At 49.8% G+C, this 18073-nt stretch overlaps 1 protein-coding gene across 3 annotated transcripts in view; it reads right to left on the bottom strand.

The window, feature by feature from the left end:
• Nucleotides 1-18073, bottom strand: part of SLC39A11 (solute carrier family 39 member 11) — a 428375-nt gene that overhangs the window by 404042 nt on the left and 6260 nt on the right. The gene's annotated exons all lie outside the window — the stretch shown is intronic.

Consider the following 18073-nt stretch of genomic DNA (forward strand, 5'->3'; position numbering starts at 1 on the left):
TCATCTGGAAAGGAGGCACCAGGGACTGTACTGTACTTATGGCTGAAAAGCTTCCGCGGGTCTGTTACTCCAGTCGGCAGACCGTCAGGGTTGGAAATAGCAACTCCGGGGCAAGTGTTCATGCCTCCTGCCCCCGCTGCCCACTCCGCTTCTGTGAACTCAGCAGTGACTGGACACAGGCCGATCGCCTCCGTTTTCTCGTTTCGAGGCCGCGTGCACCCGGACTGTGCTACACGACACAGTTCAATATTAACCAAGACTTAACCGCGCCGACTAGGATACGATGGACTCTCCCCAGGTTAAAAGTGAGTATAATATTAAATGAAACGCCGTGGCTTGCTCCCTGGGTTCAGGGGACAGAGACTGTCTGCATGAGAACGGATCACGCAGACTCTGCCTCCGGGTGGGTGGAGAAGGGGAGACACTTTGAGCTTTTCGTCCCTCTTCTTTGCTGGCATTCCTGAAGGGACAGAGGAGGGACAGAAGAAGACCTCTCTGCCAGGAGACTGGTGTCTGGTGAGGAGAGGTGGCTCACTTTGCCCCTTAGCCTGTGAGGACTGGCCAGACATCAAATCGCCCTGTCCTTGTAGGAGAGCCCGTGGAGTGTGACAGAAGCCTACTCTGAAGTGGCGTCCCATGGCCTCTCCCGCTCCATTCTTCAGTGACTGGGCCTCTAATTCCTCCAGCAATAGAGCAAGTCCCTTTGAAGGGCAGTCACTAAAGAAGGAAAGGTGGAACCAAATCAGACCGCCTCAGCCCTGCACACAGGAGACACAGTTGTCCCAGGTCCTTATGAAGATTAGATCGCAAAATGGCCGGGAAATTCCTAGTTTCAAAAGAGGAAGACCCACGGTCAGCTCTACCGGACCACCTGTTGACCCGCCACTGGGGACCTCAAAGGTGCAGCAGTGCCATTCCTGGGCCATGCTCCCTCTTCCTCACTGAGGGCTGGTGCCCAGGCAAGGGAGTGTGGTCATTACTGAGAGAGCAGACATTTTCCCTCATGGGGTGTTATTTTTTTTTTTAATTTTTTAAATGTTTATTAATTTTTGAGTGAGAGAGACACAGCGTGAGCAGGGGAGGGGCAGAGAGAGAGGGAGATACAGAATCCGAAGCGGGCTCCAGGCTCTGAGCTGTCAGCACAGAGCCCAACGCGGAGCTGGAACCCACGAACCGTGAGATCATGACCTGAGCCAAAGTCCGATGCTTAACAGACTGAGCCACCCAGGCGCCCCGTCATGCGTGTTATTTTTAACAAGAAACCCAATTGTTTCTTGCACAACATAACCAAGGTCTCGTTGTTTTGTCAGCGTTCACCAACGTCCTACTTCTCAGTGCAGAGGGACAGCCTCCTAAGGCTCGCTGCGCTCTGTGCCCTCAGACACACGCACCCCTGGGATGCAGCGCACAGGGCAACACAATGCAGCACACGTGTGTCCCACACATGAGGGACACACGCACAGGCATGTGAGGCACACCGTGGTGCACGCACACATGCTCACACCCAGTACACCTCCTGGATGTTGTGGGCAAGACTTCCGATGCAGGGAATCTCCAAGGCTTCCAATGGAGGGAGAGAACTGTAATTTGACTAACTCATTGGGAGTCTACAGACCTTCACTCATTTTTTTTTTTTTTATGGCGGGGGGGGGGCAGATTGCATATAAGCTAATGTTTCACACACACAACTCCATGCCGGATCATAGAGTGCAAGCCAGGACCGCCTGCTGTCCCTGCAAATAATGGTCACCTCAATTTCAAAAAAAGTAGAGGAGTTGGCAAAACCACATCCCCACTGGTTAAACAACATAAAGCACATGTCCTGCTAACAGCAATACTCTTGCATAAGAAAAAACATAACCATCTCTGTGCAGAAAAATCACTCAAAATGATTTTCAAATGGGTTCTCATGGAGGACAGCACTCTAACACATATTTCTTTCTCCCGTGCTGCTTTTTAAAATTTGTTTTCTCACTGAGGGGTAACCACCATACAATACTGTATTAGTTCCAGGTATATAACGTGACGGTTTGATATTTGCATATATTGTGAAATGATCACCACGGGAGTCTACTAAGCATCCATCACTACATGTAATTACAGATTTTTTTTTTTTTTTTGTGATGAGAACTTTCAAAATTCACTCTCAGCAGCTTTCAGATAGGCAATACAGCATTATTAACTATAGTGGCCATGCCGTCCCTTACATCCCCTTGACTTATTTATAATGGAAATCTGTATCTTTTGAACCCCTTCATTCATTTCCCCCACTGTTTCCCCCCCCCATCTTCTGCCTCTGGCAACCGCCAATCTGTTGTCTGTATCCATGAGCTTGGTTTTGTGTTTTTTGGTCTTATTTTTATTTTTGTGTGTGTATGGTTTTGTTTTGTTTTTTTTTTTTTTTTAGATTCCACATGTAAGTGAAATCATATAGTATTTATCTTTCTCTGATTTATTCCACTTAGCATAATACCCTCAAGGCCCATCCATGTTGTTTCCGTTTCTTGGCAACCATAAATAATGCTGCAGTGAACATGGGGGTACATGTACCTCTTTGAAATCCTGTTTTCCTGTGGATGGATACTCAGAAGTTAGATGGCTGGATCATAGCTCTATTTTTTTTTTTTTTTTTTTTGAGAGAGCAAGCAGGGTAGGGCAGAGAGAGAGGGAGAGAGAGAATCCCAAGCAGACTCTGTTCTGTCAGTGCTGAGCCCGATGTGGGGCTCAAACTCATGAACCCTGAGATCATGACCTGAGCCGAAATCAAGAGTCAGATGCTTAACCAACTAAGCCACCCAGGAGCCCTCTATTTTCAATTTTTTCAGGAACCTCCATACTGTTTTCCATAGGGACTGTGCCAATTTACATTTCCTAGCAACAGTGCAGAAGGGTTCTCTTTCCTCCCTAAAACATTCCTTTCTTAGCTTTTGGATAATAGCTATTCTGACAAGTGTGAGGTGATATCTCATTGTGGTTTTGATTTGCATTTCCCCGATGATTTGTGATATTGGGCACCTTTTTGTGTTCCTGCTGGCTCCCTGTACGTCTTCTTTGGAAAAATATTCAGATCCTCTGCCCATTTTTTTAATCAAAAATTTTTATTGTTACTAAGTTGTAGGAATTCTTTATATATTTTGGATACTAACCCCCTTACCAAATATATGATTGCAAATGTTTCCTCATATTCAGCAGGCTGCCGTTTCATTTTGTTGATGGTTTCCTTTGCTCTGCAGAAGCCTTTTAGCTTCACATTGTCCCAATTGTCTATTTTTGCTTTTGTTGCCTTTGCTTTGGGTGTCAACTTCAAAAAATCATTGTCAAGACCAATGTCAAGGAGCTTACTGCCTATGCTCTCTTCCAGGAGTTTTATGGTTTCCGGTCTTACTTTTAGGTCTATAATCCATTTTGAGTTGATTTTTGTGTGTGCTGTAAGAACACACATTCTTTTGCATGTGGCTGTCCAGTTTTCCCAGCACAACATCATGTATCGAAGAGACTGTCCCTCCCCCGTTGTGTACTCTTGGCTCCTTGGTCATGGGTTAAATGACCACATACATGTGGGTTTATCTGTGGGCTCTCTATGCTGGTCCGCTGATATACGGGTCTATCTTTATGCTAATACCAGACTGTTTTGATGACTCTAGCTTTGTGCCCCCATGCTTCTTAATAAAAATCAGGTTGAACACTTTGGGGGAAGTGGAGAGGCTTGGCCACCAAGAAAATGCACTGCAGTCTCTTCTTCAGGCATGAGCATACCCCCACAAAGAGGCTCTCCAATATCAAAGAAGTCTTCCCCTTGTCCATGGTTCCACTCCAGTCCACTCCTGTGGTTTGGGAGATCCACGTCAGCTCCTTCTCTTTACTTGTTAAGTACTGGCCAGTATGTGATAAGAAAGAGAGCTGTTACGCCCACCTGTAATCTAGACGCTTCCGGAACAAAGACTGGATAAAGACTCACTTTGGCCTCACCTTAAATGCTTTTTAGCAGAGTAAGTCTCCTAAAACTTCTAAACTCCCAGGTGGATGGGCATGGTAGTATGTGTCGCAAGCTTGCTCTAGGAGGCAACAGATCACAGATGGTTTGCTTTTCCTCTGGGCCTTCACACGACCACCTTTTGCATTCTCCTAGCTCCCAGGGCTTGTCGTATTCTCAGCCACGCAGCACGTGGCCTCTGCTGGGAGCAGTCTTTGCAGCTGAGGGAACCCATCCCTCCTCACCCGTTAAACAGAACATTTCTAGTCCAACTGAGCAGATACAAAATCCGGTTTGCCATCAGCAACATCGTTCTGGGCTGTTGGGTCATTGTGGAAATGGGTGTTTAGGGGATCTGGAAATTCAAGGGCTTCCTTTCTGCCTCTGGGATCAGTGAAGTCAACTCTAATCGTCGGAGAAGAACCAAAGTGGGGCACTGAAGGGGCGGACAGCAAAGCCTGTTGTCAGAGTTGGGCTTCACCTTCAAGAATGCCAAGGTCAGCCGAGGTCCAGGTACTCTGGTAGCATTAAGAAAGAAGTTGGGGGGGGGTGCCTTTGATCAGGGAGTCTCACATTTAAAAATTTTAGCTCATCAGAGTTCCTGTTCTTTAGTTTATTTTGTGTGTGTGTGTGTGTGTGTGTGTGTGTGTGTGTGGTTTTTTGTTTTAAGTTCCACATATAAGTGAAATCATATAGTATTTATCTTTGACTTATTTCACTTAGCATAATGCCCTCAAGGTCCACCCTGTTGTTTCCACATCTCGGCGGCCATAAATAATGCTGCAATAAACATGGGGGTGCAGGTACCTCTTTGAAATCCTGTTTCCTCCATCTATCTTTCAAAACAGTGTTCTCTAATATTTATTGAAATGTATATATATTGAAAAATTTAAAACTGCCTTCAGAATTCCACAATACCCACCTTGTTTTTTTTTTTTTAAGTTCATTTACTTATCTGAGAGAGAGAGAGCAGGGGAGGGGCAGAGAGAGCGGGAGAGAGAACCACAAGCAGGCTCTGCACTGTCAGCGTACAGCCCGAGGCAGGGCTGGAACTCACTACCTGAGCTGAGATCGCTACCTGAGCTGAAGTCAGGTGTTCAACCGACAGAGCCACTCATTCGCCCAATGTCCGCCTTTAAACAATAGAAAGACCTTAGTTTTCACAAAATGAGAAAATGAGAACCGACTCTGAAGGAAAGAGTCAGTAGAGGCATTTAATCCTATGGGTGGATGGTACAGAGCCAGGCCTCAATCTTTCTCCATCTCTCCCCTCTTCTGGTCGTAGCATGGCCTCAGACGGAAGCGGTCTACTACACGGCTGAACAGGAGAAAACAGTTCCTACTTAGCACAACCCGCCAATGAAGGCTGGTTTCCCATCTGTTTGGAGGAGGAAATCAGCCAGCCCAGCCACACAACCAAATGCCATGAGCGGCCTCCACGGTCACCCTATCTGATGATAATACAGGGCAAAGGTAGACCATTCTGCTCTCCCAAATGACGTGAAAGCCTTTTCTCCTGGAAAAAAAAAAAAATCTCCATTCCGGTTTCCAACAGCCTGAGAACCATCTCAGCAAGAAAAAACAGTCAGTCAGTGGTATGGAGTTGACTCTGACAATTGTTCAACAACAGTTTCACATGTATGGTATGTTTCCTAAAGTGTACTTACTCTCTATTTCGTAATCTGTCCGTCACTCACCATTAAACGGCAGCAGGTTTTTACAAGCAGCGGATCAATCATTATCAGAGACTGAACATACTTCATACACGGGCGCTCACACTGCGGTTCACCCCCTCTGTTCTTCTGAGCGGTGCTGACATCGCTGTTTCCCGAAGGTGGTGGATGTCATGGAATTCGAGCCTTCAGGCCCCCCCCTCCCCATCTGTGAGGGCTTACTGGGAGTTTTCTTTCTCCTTCCATGCTCTGGACACAAGGATACATGGGACATCCAAAAAAGCGTCCGGGAGTCCAACTGCAAAACCCATGTCAGTGACATGGTGTGATGGATGAGTTTAATATGACAAGCTTAGGTATGCGAACAAGCTATGTTTATCATTCTTGTGGTACCGTGAATGTGGTTATTCTCGTGAACGTGTCATTCCTGCATGTCCGGTATTGAGATGAATTTGCTAAAACTGCTTTGGCCTTCAAGTAAGCTCTAACTAACTTTGTGAGTCCGTATGTGTCTCTGTATGTCAGATACACTTACCTCTGTCTTTGCTCTTCTAATTGATTGTGTATACTGGAAAGCAAGAAGCAAACGTGGCTTTTAGTAACTGTATTGCTTTTTTTCTTCGCAAGTGTTCTGTTCTATAAACTACCTTCATGTGAAATCATAGTCTCCATGGGCGGGACTCAGACTGAAGTTTGTTCATTAGGCCACCTGTGTGAACTCGCCTCTGCTCCCATCTACCTCTGTTTTTTTTTTTTTTTTTTTTTGGTTTTTTTTTTTTTAATTTTTTTCAACGTTTTTTATTTATTTTTGGGACAGAGAGAGACACAGCATGAACGGGGGAGGGGCAGAGAGAGAGGGAGACACAGAATCAGAAACAGGCTCCAGGCTCTGAGCCATCAGCCCAGAGCCTGACGCGGGGCTCAAACTCACGGACCGCGAGATCATGACCTGGCTGAAGTCGGACGCTTAACCGACTGCGCCACCCAGGTGCCCCATCTACCTCTGAAAAAGACGCTACGTGTTCAGGAAAATGGGCCACAGTCCCAGGTCACGAGATAACCTGCACTTTCCATGTTTCCCGAAACGCTGAACTGGAGAGTGTAGAATTTCAGAATTTTTTTTTAAAACTCGAAACCCAATGAAAAGCCTACAAAATGTTTTCTAGATGTCTTAGCAATCACTCGGTAGCAAAAGGAAAACAAAACTTAAAACCAGACCACCACGGCTGAGTCCCATTTGGTCCACAGACTGATCCTTAATGACCGAATCTACTGTCTTCGGGATTCTGGCCGAGTTTAAAGAGCATGGCTTAAGTCACGGTAAAGCAGATGGTGAAGGGGGGTGCTCCAAAAATGCCGTAAGGGCACGGCAAGTCTTGCAGATGGCAAAAGTGATTACAGGGAAACAGCGGGTGTTTTAAAATTAGGTCAGAGAACTTTTTGTCACCTTCCCATCGCCTTTTCGTTTACTCCACATCAAAACATGATGGATATTTCTAGCTGCTTAAAACAGGGTCTTGACCACAAACCAGACTGCTGAAACCAGAAAAGAAAGCGAGCCAACGTTTGCGGCGTTCACGAGGTACAAGCTCTGTTCTAGGCGCTGTGTATACGTCGTCTCATTCAGTTCCCGCAGGAGCTAATCCCCACGAGTACCACTGTTACCCCCACTCGACAGACAAGGAAACTGAGGCACAGCGAACTCGCGGCACCAGGCCAACAAGATAGGCGACCTCCGAGCCAGTGCCGGATACCCCCGAGCCCACGCTTCCTTGTCTGCAGGGCAGGGATAACGCCATGGACCGCACAGAGTTGTGCAAGGGACTGAATGAAAGCAAGTATTTTAAATGCTTTATCACATTGTCAGGCGCACAGAGGTGCCCAGTACACATTAGGTTTCCCTCACCTTCAATCACAGCAAAAAAAAAAAAAAAAAAAAAAAAAGACCAGAGACGTTTTGGTTGTTAAACAAATGACCATTTTCCAAACTGGCTAATATTAAACTATAGCTTCTAATCCTGCCATTAGTGGAGATCTTAGCTGGCACTAACAAAGCCGAGCATGTGATGCAAGGTGAAAGCCAGTCCAGGGCAGAAAAGTAAATGCATTATGTGTCTGCCTGATAAGGCGCTACATGCTTTCTGTCTACACGGGGTGTTCCTTTCTGGCGAGGGGGACTTCCTGCCAGTGCAGTGCAGGCTTGGCAGTCAAGCCTAACTAAACTTTGGTCGCCTTCAGAACGGACCAGGAATATAACTTGTCACCTCCCTAAACAGAGCCCCATATTACTGAAACATTCTAGAAACTTAGCAGGTCACAGCATGTTACAAATGGCTGAGTCGATTCTGTGTTTTCCCTCCAGGGTGAGACCATGGTCCACCCGGGGTCTGGTGCTAACCAGAAGGAGAGGATCACGCCATTGATCTGGGGTCTGTAACCATCTGTGTCCAGCTGCAAACGGGTTTTTTTTTTTTTTTTAATTTTTTTTTTCAACATTTATTTATTTTTGGGACAGAGAGAGACAGAGCATGAACGGGGGAGGGGTAGAGAGAGAGGGAGACACAGAATCGGAAACAGGCTCCAGGCTCCGAGCCATCAGCCCAGAGCCCGACGCGGGGCTCGAACTCACGGACCGCGAGATCGTGACCTGGCTGAAGTCGGACGCTTAACCGACTGCGCCACCCAGGCGCCCCTGCAAACGGGTTTTAACGCGAATGTAAGGAATGAGCCGCGTACAGAGAGGTGTGGGCAGTAAGGGAATCAGCCAGGGACAGAGGAGGCGCTGGGACACTAGATACAGGTGGAAGCCTTTACCAGCCGTCAAGCTGAAGGGACAAGGGAGGGGATGCTGTTACCAGAGCCCGGTGAGAGGCACAGCCACGGGGGAAGGTGGGACTCAACGGGAGCTGTAGCTGCACAGGAACTCAGCCAGGGTCAGGGTCAGAGTGGACCCCTTTGATCTCGGCCCGTGGCTGAGCTCCACCAGAGCCACAGGGCAAGAGAGCCAAGGGAGGCAGTCCGCAGAGGTCCTCCACGGTGCCCAGAGCAGAGAAGGGCACAGAACGGACGGAATGGCAGGTGGGAGGCACGTGGAGAACCAGCAGCACTCCAGTGTGTGGGGTCCCAGCCCTCTCCAAGCAGCCCACGGTCTACCGGCGTAGCCGAAGGGCGTTCGGTAAAACTTCCACCTTAGGCACAGACACAGCTGGGGGGGAGGGGGCCCTGGAGACCCTAGGAGCACTTCCTAATTCCTAAGAGGATAAACTGGATTTCCAGAAAATAACCACTGGATGGCGTCGATGCAGCCAAAGGGGTCCAGGGTCCGAGTTCCATCCACATAGTATTCAAGGTGGCCAACTCCCAAAGGTTTAATTCTGGGTCGGGCACTTGCAGTGCAGAATACAACGTCAAGGTCTCCCTCTGCAAGATACCAAATCGTCCGCACAACTTGCCAAATGTGAACGTCAAGTAGTGTGCTCTTCTGCTCCCCCCACCTACGCAGGGTATTCAGTATACTTTAACCACTTGTTTGCATTTGCTCCCCAACTACATTTGCAAGTACCCGAATTTCACATTTCCTCGGGGCTCAAGACCGAGCATCTGTCATCTAATCCAGTCTGGGGCCAAGCAGATGAGAGAACAAGATGGTCAGAATGGACAGGAGTTTTTGTTTTTCTTTCCTAATTCCACAAGGGTCGTTCAAAAATGCAAACAGTTCACCCAATAACTTGGGGGGAGAGGGGAGGGCTGGTCAGAAGGTGAATTCCTTCTACGTTTCCGAAATTCAAGGAAATCTGATTATTTTCTTTCTCTTCTTTCTTTCGTAGGAATTCTAAGGTAAGGTGTACTTTGAATATTTATCGATACGTCAGCATACGAATAAATTATTACAAAGTTAAATTTTTTTTTAAAATTTTTTTTTCAACGTTTATTTATTTTTGGGACAGAGAGAGACAGAGCATGAACGGGCAAGGGGCAGAGAGAGAGGGAGACACAGAATCGGAAACAGGCTCCAGGCTCCGAGCCATCAGCCCAGAGCCTGACGCGGGGCTCGAACTCACGGACCGCGAGATCGTGACCTGGCTGAAGTCGGATGCTGAATGGACTGAGCCACCCAGGTGCCCCCAACTCTTCCTACTTTAGATGAGGGCGGCCCAGGCAGGCTTCTCAGAGGAGGCAACCAGCCTGTGAAGATCTGGTAAAAGAAACGGCCAGAGGGAAGTCCTTAGGGAGGAGTGGGCCCACAGCCTGTTCACAAAACAGAAGGCTGGTGAGGGAGGAATAGAGGGCTGGGACCAGTGAGGCCTGCAAGGACTTGGTGGTCTTTGATGGGAGTTTGCCTTCTGCCCTCCAGGGGCAGAAAGCCACTGGAGGTTTGAAGCAAAGGATGCATTATGATGGACAGGTAGAGGTGAAGGACAGGAATCTATTGTAGATCAGGGATCAGCGAGCCACGATCCATGGACCAGACGTGGCCACTCTGCCTGCTTTTGTAACTAAAGTGCTATTGGAACACTGCCATGCCCACCGATTCACATCTTCTCTATTCCTAACCCTGCTACCGAGGCCTCGTTGAATAGTGACAGAGACCACAGAGCGGGCAAAGCCCACTGACTCTGGCTCTTTCTAGCAAAAGCTCATCGACCCCTATCTTGGAGGAAGAATCCATAGGGCTCATAAATGGATGGGGTGTGGATGGTGAGAGGAGAGGGTGGAGGATGATTCTGGGTTTCTAGCCCTGATTGGGCAGTGCCATTTCCTGAGATGGGGGTGCCCTGGAGGAGAGTGTAGGATGGGGGGCGGGAAGAGAGTTATTAGTGTGGATGTGTTAAGTCTGAGATGTCTCTTAGGCAGCCAAGTGGAGATTCTGAGGAGGCAGCGAGGGGTCCTGCAAAAGCTCAGGCTGAAGTCACACACGCAGGCGTCACGTGCAGACACGTGTTCCCTGCCCTCTATTTCCACCACGGGCACAATTCCCATATGACCTGCCACAGTGACCGTCTAACCCTGAGGGCCAGGAGGGGGTCACTTGGTCAGGGAATGCAGGGCAAGAAGGGACGGGTGCTAAGGCTCGAGCCTGGGCCTATCTGATGCCTGAAGTCAAGCACAGGAAGAAGAGCCAGCAAAAATGATGGAGAAGAAGTGCCTCGTGCAGTAGGAGGAAAGGCCCCGGGGCATGTCGCAGAGGCCAAGAGGAAACAGTGTCCACAGGCCGCAGGTCAGCTATGCTGAAAAGCCCAGGAACAGAGAAGCTGCTGGAGCTGGTGAGATGGCCAGGAAGGGCCTTGCACTGGATGCAGCAGGGGACGTGAGAAGCCCTGATGGGTGGAGCGGAGCAGGACAACAGGAGGTGACTGGAGACGTCTCCTCCTGACGAGGAGACGAGAAGCAGACGGGGGCTGCAAGAAGGCGTACAAAGGAGCGCGACGCTTAAGATGGGAGACACCAGAGGGTATTTTTAAGACCCAGATTCCCCGCCTGCCCCGCCCCACTGTCTGAAAGTGGAGATTCCTACAGAGCCTTTCGTTAGCTGACACGGGGCAGCACAGGGAAGCAGTTACCACTGATGCTAAAAGTCACCTCTCGTAGTCTTTTCTGATACCTTCGGACACATCTTGCTAATAGACACACAAAACCAGCACAGATAACAGCCTGGATGCTCGCACAGTCCAAAGCTGGGGCGGCCAGCCGGATGTGGGGATGCCGAGTGTGGTCCCTGGAAGGGGCTGGACACCCCTGTCGCCGCTCAGGTGCGCTGCCTCTGTAGGGGCCTATTCGCGCTTTCGGCCTGTTTATCATAAAAGTGAAACTCCTCCTCGGGTTTCTTTTGGTTAGCGAAAATGGTACGAAGGGAGGTCTTTCTTAAAAGTGAAGGGGCCTGGGGCGCCTGGGTGGTTCAGTCGGCTAAGCATCCGACTTCGGCTCAGGTCACGATCTTGCGGTCCATGAGTTCGAGCCCCGCGTCGGGCTCTGGGCTGACGGCTCAGAGCCTGGAGCCTGTTTCCCATTCTGTGTCTCCCTCTCTCTCTGCCCCTCCCCCGTTCATGCTCTGTCTCTCTCTGTCTCAAAAATAAATAAAAACTATGGGGCGCCTGGGTGGCGCAGTCGGTTAAGCGGCCGACTTCAGCCAGGTCACGATCTCGTGGTCCGTGAGTTCGAGCCCCGCGTTGGGCTCTGGGCTGATGGCTCAGAGCCTGGAGCCGGTTTCCGATTCTGTGTCTCCCTCTCTCTCTGCCCCTCCCCCGTTCATGCTCTGTCTCTCACTGTCCCAAAAATAAATAAACGTTGAAAAAAAACTTTTTTAAATAAATAAATAAATAAATAAAAACTTAAAAAAAAAAAAAAAGTGAAGGGGCCTTACACGAACTTTCAAAAAGCAGAGGATGCCCCGTCATGGGAAGGATCCTCCTGAACCATCCAGAACCCTCTCTCCTTATATGGGAGAGAGAAGGAGGTGAAGCTTTTGAGAAGTGGGGAGTGAGATCCAGAGGCCAAGTGGAGAGGTCAAGGGAGCAGGAACACTTTGTTCTTCGTAACAAGAGAGAAGGCGGGAGGTCTAAGTTTCTATTCAGGCAGGTTGGTAGATACAGCAGATTTAACATGAGGACATTCGTGTCTGATTACTTTGATTTTCTCAATATGTACAAGAAAGGCTCATCCGCTGTGGAATGGTTGGGGAAGGGAAAAGCCTGTGTATGGGACTTGAAAAGAAGTCGAAGGGGAGCCTGGGTGGCTCAGTCAGTTGAGCATCTAACTTCAGCTCAGGTCATGATCTCACGGCCTATGGGTTCGAGCCCTGCATCGGGCTCTGGGCTGACAGCTCGGAGCCTGGAGCCTGCTTAGGATTCTCTGTCTCCCTCTCTCCCTCTCCCCTGCTCGCTCTCTCTCTCTCTCTCTCTCTCTCTCAGAAATAAATAAACATTAAAAAAAATTTTTTTTTAAAGAAAAGTTTGAGCTTGCTACAAAGCCACTGAATTTTTACGTTTATTTGTTTTGAGAGAGAGAAAGAGAGAGAGAGAGGGAGCGCATCTGTGAGCAGGGCAAGGGAATAGAGAGAGGGGGAGAGAGAGACTCCCAAACAGGCCGTGTGCTGTCACCTCGGAGTCTGACCTGGGGCTCAATCTCACGAACTGTGAGATCTTGACCTGCACCGAAATCAAGAGTCAGGCACTCAACCAACTGAGTCACCCAGTGCCCCTAGAGTCACTGTTAGTCAAATACCTTTTGTCTTCTCTCCAGCATCCAGCACAGGGCTAGTTAACATAGCAGCCACTCAGGGCGCCTGAGCGGCTCAGTCGGTTGAGTGTCCAACTCTTGATTTTGGCTCAGGTCGTGATCCCAGGGTCGTGAGACTGAGCCCCTTGCCAGGCTCTGCACTGAGCGTGGAGACTGCTTGGGATTCTCTCGCTCTCTCCCTCTGCCCCTCTCCCCTGCTCATGCTCTCTCTATAAATAAATAAGTAAACAAACAAGCAAACAAACAACACAGTAGTTACTCAATTACACGCCAATCAAGGACATAACATTTGGAGCATGAACTCTGCATCGCCTATCACCATGTTTTAGTCAAGGTACTGAGAACGTGTGCACCCCGGACGTCCAGGCTCCTGTCGTCAGGTGTGATGCCTGCCTGGCTATTTGTTGAAGGCGGAGTCTCCGGAATCTGCAAACAGTTGAGTCAAACAACCAACCCTTCCACCGCAAACGTCAGCTCTAGCAGACACAAGCTGATAAACACAGCTATAAAGATAAGCCGGCGGGACGACTGCATTAGGCTGTCTCCATCCCACTGGCATCTCAGCCCAGAATAAACACCAAACGTCTGAATCCCACCAGGGTTCAGGTGTGGAATCCAGCCTTCCTTCCAAGCCCCTGACATTCCTTTTATCAACACGGTGTGTCCTTCACCGGATCAAATCCTCCTAGCTTTCCTCCCCTCTCTGTTAATCTGCTGAGGGTGCCTCTCCTTTTTTCCTTCTCCTTTTCCATCTCTTCTTGCTCAGCCAGAATTAAGCTCACTTTCATGTTCCCACACAAGCTTCCATCTTCTACTTGTTCTTTCTCCTCCGGGGGTGCCCGGCCCGCATCCCACCCCAACTCTTGGGACAGGATGCCCTCTCTCTGACACCATCATAGCGGGACAGTATCCTGCAGGTTCAGCCTTCAGGCTGAACACTGACATGCCCGACCCACGGCCACCCAGCACCGTTCATCAAAGGAGAGGTCCTGAAACAAGTCGGTGAGGTGGGTGTGGGATGAGTGAGAACCGTCTTAGGCAATTGATGGTAGAAGGTCCTTTCGCCTTTTCCAATGCACCCTCTGAGCAGATACTTTGTGATTCTGTGACACTGTGTGTGGCACTATTCATTCATCTTGCAAATAGTTATTCAATTGTTTAGCCCGGGAGCCAAGGTCTCTGGGCCCCTTTCCTGGATGCTAGACCACGTGTGGCATCAGGGAAGGAGACCAGTTAAGAACCCTGCAATTTAAACATGATGCTGCCTTGCTTTCCATATTTCTATTAAAAAGTAAGGATCGGGGTGCCTGGGTGGCTCAGTCGGTTGAGCGTCCGACTTCAGCTCGGGTCATGATCTCACCGCTTGTGAGTTCGAGCCCTGCTTCGGGCTCTGTGCTGACAGCTTGGAGCCTGGAGCCTGCTTCGGATTCTGTGCCTCCCTCTCTCCCTGCCCCTCCTCTGCTCACACTCTGTCTCTCTCTCTTTCTCTCTCAAGAATAAATAAAACATTTAAAAAAATCAAAAACAAAAAAGTAAGGAGAGGGGTGCCTGGGTGGCTCAGTCGGTTAAGCATCTGACTCCTGATTTCAGTTCAGGTCATGATCTCATGGTTCAGGGGATCGAGCGCCGCGTCAGGCTCCTCGCTGACAACACCAAGTCTGCCTGGGATTCTCTCTCCCTCTCTCTCTGCTCCTCCCCCACGTGCGTTCCTTCTCTCTTTCAAAATAAATAGGTAAACATTAAATAAATAAAAAGTAAGGGAGATCCTGCCCCCTCAACCATCTGAGTGAGACAGGAACACCGACGGGTCCGGAGAAAGCAAACGTATCAGAACGTGGTCCCAGCTTTGAAAGTGGGCTCTCCGGCACCAACACTTGGCTACCAGGCCTGACCAACCGCCTGCCACCTGCCCCCACATCACCGGAGAAGCACTCCAGCTCCAGTCCCAAACTGCCCAGGCAATGGCAGAGACCCACCTCCGGGCAACAGACAGGAAGCAGCATGGGCGCCCTCTGAATGTTGCTCCGAGTGGTTTGACCCATCTGTCTCTTGATGTTCTGGAATTTTCTTTGAAGCTAATAATGTGACAAAGTAGGGAGATCAAGGACTTTTGAGTCAGGCTGCCAGGGACATATAGACAGGCTGCATAACCTCAGGCAGGTTACTTGGGTTCTGCCGAAGCTGGCTTTATCTATCAAATGGGTGGAAAGCCACCAATGCTGAGGGGTTATTGTTGGGATTAGAGATCACATATGCAAAGTGTCTGGACGGTGCTCAAAATCACAGCTCTCATAACTAGCAGAATGCTGGGGTTTGAACTCAGAGACCCAGGATGATCTAAATGTAATCTTTTGGGGGCGCCTGGGTGGCGCAGTCGGTTAAGCGTCCGACTTCAGCCAGGTCACGATCTCGCGGTCCGTGAGTTCGAGCCCCGCGTCAGGCTCTGGGCTGATGGCTCGGAGCCCGGAGGCTGTTTCCGATTCTGTGTCTCCCTCTCTCTCTCTGCCCCTCCCCCGTTCATGCTCTGTCTCTCTCTGTCCCAAAAATAAATAAACGTTGAAAAAAAAAATTAAAAAAAGAAAAAAAAGTAATCTTTTGAATGGGAACACTGGATGTTTCCTGCCCCTAAAGATTTAAGCTGAAAAGAAGAAAATGATACCAACACACCCCTGCCCTCCCCCCCCCACACACACTTCCCTAACCAAAACAAAATGATGGCATAAAAACTCAAAGTGCCCTTTGCTCATGTACCTCCTTGAGCAAAACAAAAAAGACCAGTTTTTCATCTCTGCCCCTGTGTGCCCAGCATTTGCCTTGTTCAGCTGCTGAAGCTGAGCTCTTGGCTCCCATCCTGATTTTGAGAAGGCAAGATGGTAAAAGAAAAAAAAAAAAAAGGCAGAAGATGAAGGGGAGGGGGGACCTTGACATAGAGGGGAAAGGAAAAGGAACCAAAGAAGGTAAAGAGTCAAGGACACATTACCTCCAGCCCCGGGAGTGTTTCTAGTGCCCAGTTTCAAGAGCACGAATGTTCAGGAACAGCCTCTGTCAGGCGCTCAGTTCTGCAGGCAGAAGAGCAACAGTGGCATCTTCAGGATGGCCAGATGAACTTGGCCAGGGAAGCAGAGGGTAACCTGCTTTCACAACACGCTCCGCAGTGGAGACTTCTGTAGCCGGCTGGCCTTTCCTCTACTTGAGATGGCAGGTGTATGCACAAAGAAACCCCCAGGTCCCCCACCATAACTGATGCCTCAACACGCCTCCCCCTTGCTGTTAGAGAGACATCAGCCACACTCTTACTGAGCTGGAAACTCAGAACGGTGTGTCAGTCAGGGTCTCTAGGGCAAGCGACCAAAAGTGGTTTTGATTTTTCAAAGCCATCAAATTTATCAGTAAGATATTGGACAGCCCATACAACCTCCGGGAAAGCTGGAGAATCAGGCTCAGGGGACAGACAGGAATAAAGAGAAGTGAGAACATCCAGAACCCAATCAAAGCATATGTCTAGGCAATCAATTCAGATGAGGGGCCTCACTGGGGTCGCCCACCGCTGCCACCAGGACCAGTGCTACATGGGCAGCTGGGAGCCCCAGCTGGATTCAATGCCCCTGCTGCCCCTGGAGAGTGGATGTTGCCAAGAGGTACCTTCACTGCCCCCAGAATGAAATCTCCAGTGTCCCTGATGCCTCTTGACATCAGTGACTCTCCATTTAAAGTCCCCAGCAGTTAGTTGTCTGACGAACCAATCCCAGGCCCACAGGCTTTCACCACAGCTGTAAGGGGTCCCTGGAAAAGATCTTGCCCCACAGAGGTGACTTCCCCCAACACAGAAAAGACATTGCACCGATGCTGGGCAGCCAACGTCAAGAAAATGTCCCCTACAGAGCACAGTGGACTGTGATGGCCAACTGCAGACCCACCATCACTGAGTGTTCTGAGTTTGTGGAAAGTCGCACGACAAAGCAGAAAAGGCACAAGCCAGGAATTCAAAACTCTAGACGAGATTCCATCCCTCATCAGCCGTGCAACGCAGGAGGGCACATACGCTTCTCCGGGTTTCTGGTTATGCGTGGAACAGAAACGTTATCCCTACCTATTTTGCAAGGCTGACGTGTGTATCAAACTAGTTCGGTTTGTGTACAGGCTTTGAAAATTAGACTCTTACTGAGTAAGTCCATTTGTTTCTGGGGGTCCCAAGTTACCCATCTGTAAAATGAGAACATTTGCTACGTTGTAGGGCTATTGTGAGATATAAATATCAATGGTTTCATTTACAGATTGAAATCTTTGCTGTCTGGGATTTGTCTCAAAGTAACAGAGGCCGTGGGTGGGAGAGGAAGTGAACAGGGGTACAGAGGCGGCAGAAAACCTGGCGGGTGGGCACATGACACCATCCTCTCTGCGTCGGTGTGAAAATGAACTCTTCCATAATAAATGTTTTTAAAAGTGAAGGGTCTTGGAAGTACTCAGAAGAAACAGCCCCCCCCCTCCCCAGCTCATCACTGCCGAGTCAGCGTTAGGCACCCCCAGCCCACACTGCCAGGCGCTGTTTCAAAGGCACCGCGCCCCTTCCTCTCTGCCCACCACCCTCGGCCCCACGCGAGTGCCAGTGCATCCTTCGTGGTTAAACACCGTCTTGAAACAAAAACCAAAGCCGCAAAGAACTGATAGACATCAAAAGAAAAACCGAAGCCAAACGAGCGGACGCGCGCCTTAGAGAAGAGCCGGTCCCGAACAACTGCGAAGTTACTTTCGAGGATGAACAGGAACGGATCCCAACTCCTCCACTCCGGGCGTCGCATTGGGCCAAGGGCCCCAGAAGATAACGCCCGGTGCCCGCAGACAGCGCAGGGAGCCAAGTGGTCGAGTTGCGCCGGGACCCCGGGCGGCTGCGGGTTTCCGAGGGGCTCGGGCTTCCGGAGCAGACGGTACAAACGCGCTGCCGGTGCAGAGGTCGGACGCTTTGAGGGTGCACCTGCGGCGGGCGGGGCTGGGGGTCCCGGCGAGCCAACTGACGGTCGGCCCTAGAGATCTACCCCACCCGCCGCGTCGCCCATTAAAAAAAAGTCACCACCCATCCCGGCCCCGCCCCTTGGCCGCCGGAGCAGCCCCTAAGAAGAATGGCGGGCAGCGGGGCGGAAGCGCTTCCGCCCCCATCCAAGATGGCCGCCGGGCGGGCCTCCGGGCGGAAGTG

Source organism: Herpailurus yagouaroundi, unplaced genomic scaffold, assembly GCF_014898765.1.
Source record: "Herpailurus yagouaroundi ecotype Mexico unplaced genomic scaffold, PumYag 206, whole genome shotgun sequence".
NCBI lineage: Eukaryota > Metazoa > Chordata > Mammalia > Carnivora > Felidae > Herpailurus > Herpailurus yagouaroundi.